This window comes from Oratosquilla oratoria, chromosome 33 (genome assembly GCF_046742065.1).
Source record: "Oratosquilla oratoria isolate Oo_2021 chromosome 33, ASM4674206v1, whole genome shotgun sequence".
Classification (NCBI taxonomy): domain Eukaryota; kingdom Metazoa; phylum Arthropoda; class Malacostraca; order Stomatopoda; family Squillidae; genus Oratosquilla; species Oratosquilla oratoria.
The window spans coordinates 35,741,669-35,744,168 of NC_134809.1; positions in this window are offsets into that span (position 1 = coordinate 35,741,669).

Below are 2,500 nucleotides of genomic sequence, written 5' to 3' on the forward strand. Positions count from 1 at the left end.
TGTGAGTCTTAGACCTGTACGAAGTGGAAGAGGGGACGAGTGCGATAGGGGTGAGGCAAAGAGTGAAAAAGGCAGATAAAGAGAGAGAGAGAGAGAGAGAGAGAGAGAGAGAGAGAGAGAGAGAGAGAGAGAGAGAGAGAGAGAGGGAGGGAGGGAGGGAGGGAGGGAGGGAGAGAGAGGGAGGGAGGGAGGGAGGGAGGGAGAGAGAGAGAGAGAGAGAGAGAGAGAGAGAGAGAGAGAGAGAGGGAGGGAGGGAGGGAGAGAGAGAGAGAGAGAGAGAGAGAGAGAGAGAGAGAGAGAGAGAGAGAGAGAGAGAGAGAGAGAGAGAGAGAGAGAGAGAGAGAGGGGGGGAGAAAAAACAAGCGAGAGGAAGCGTATAGGTTAAAGGAGAACACAGAAGCGGATCACATTTTTTTGTCTATTTTCTTTTGTACATTACCTTACTAAACCTAAGACAAAAACCGAAGTCTTCAGAGGTGTGATGAAGCCAATACAATTTTTTTTTTTCTTTTTCCAATGAAGCCTGTTCCAGTGATGGTCTCAGAAAAGAGGAGAGGGAAGAAGGGTCAGGGCTTCTTCAATTACATTGCGTAAGTGATATCCGAGATAAAGAATCGAACTGCAACCCATTATAACCCTTCGGAAAAGAAGGACGAAGATGAGGACGAAGGAAAAGAAGAGACGGAGGGACAGAAGGAAAATGAATATCAAAGCAAAGAGCGGCAACAAGGAAGGTGGGCGGGGGGCGGGGTCGATGATCCCCCGATTCCCTTCCTGATGGAGAGAAGGAGGAGAGAATCAACGGCGGGAAGGGTGAAGTACAAGAAGAAGGAGACGAGAGTCCGGAAACAGGCGATAAAGAAGAGATGGCAATATATATACATATATATATATATATATATATATATATATATATATATATATATATACACACACACACATATATATATATATATATATATATATATATATATATATGTATATATATATTTATATATATATATTCATATATGTAAATATATATAGTCACGGGTCTTGTTCCGAGTTTTTCCTGACCTGTTTGGCTTGCTTATCTTCTTCAGAGGAATGATTCTCTTTTTCCACCTTTTTCAACTTGTCACAATGTCTCAACATCTGTATATATATATATATATATATATATATATATATATATATATATGTATATGTATATATATAGGCATGCATGACGATTAGGCGGATGAGGACGTGAAGAAGGAAGAAAATACTAGAAAAAGGCAATGGAAGTATATGATTAGGAGAAAGGAAGAAACGTGTGAGAATGAAGAGGAGAAGAAAGAAGAGGGGGAAGAAGAGGAGAAGGTGGAGGAAGTGGAACAGAGAAGAGGTGGAAGGAAAAAGAGAACTAACTGGAGACAATGATAGAGACTGGGAGGCTGAAACAGGAGAAAGAGAGGAGAGGCCCAAGAGTGGGGACGATGGAATAGGAATCGTTACGAACTCGAAAGATAGGTGACCCTCTATACAAGGTAAGAGTAGGTGGGGGGGGGGAGGACCAGAGTTCTTAGAGGGTAAGGAGATGAGGTGAGAAAGAAGTGGTCCGAGGTAGGGCGAAGGCGAAAGTCGTGGCAGGAACAGACCTAAAGAGCAAAGAAAAAGTAAAAGGAAGTAAAGAAAAAAAAGTCAAAAAACAAAATAAATAATCAAATAGATAATAAAAAGAAAAGATGAAACCTGAAAAATTGTGATCCTAGTAGATACTATGCCATCTATTAAATTTAGCTTCATAGAGATTTATCAGAAATAAAAATCTATATTACCCTTTGGAGTAATAGCCCCATTGACGTGCACAAAAACACACGAAGAAAACATTCAGAAACGATAAAGAATTGTAAATTCCTGAAATCTGACAGTTACAACAGGACTTCATGACAACATGAGAAAAACAAAAAAACAGCAGGTCAAAATGAACCGACAACAGAAAGAAAGCTTATATCCTATGACCTCACAATCCATGTTCATTCGAGAACTCCGGACCGAATGAAGTCTTCCTCAATGGCGACCCCTTCGGAAGCGAGGTCGGTTTCACCCACAAGTTGAATATAATCACCAGGCGCTTGTCACTTAGACTAAAAAAAAAAAAAAAAAAAAAAAGTCCCGGTGGTAAAGGTTCTGTGGTAGGAACCAAAGGATTACGAGAAAGTAATCATCAGAGGACCAGAAACAAAAGAGCGTCTCCTGGGATCCAGTGAGACCCCCACAAGGCCGCTGTCATCCAGATACTTGAAAGCGAAATCAGATGAAGGAGGAGAAAAGTCTAGAAATGGAACACGAAGAATAAAGGTGGAGAAGGAGGAGAAGGAAGAGAAGAAGCAGTGGTAAGAGTGAAAAGAAGAGGAGATAGTCGAAAAAGAGGAATATGACATAAAAATGGTGGAAAAAGAGAAAGTCAAGGATGAGGAGGAAGTAAAAAAAGACAACGTAAAGGAGTAGGAAGAGGAGGAGGAAGAAGAGGAGGAGA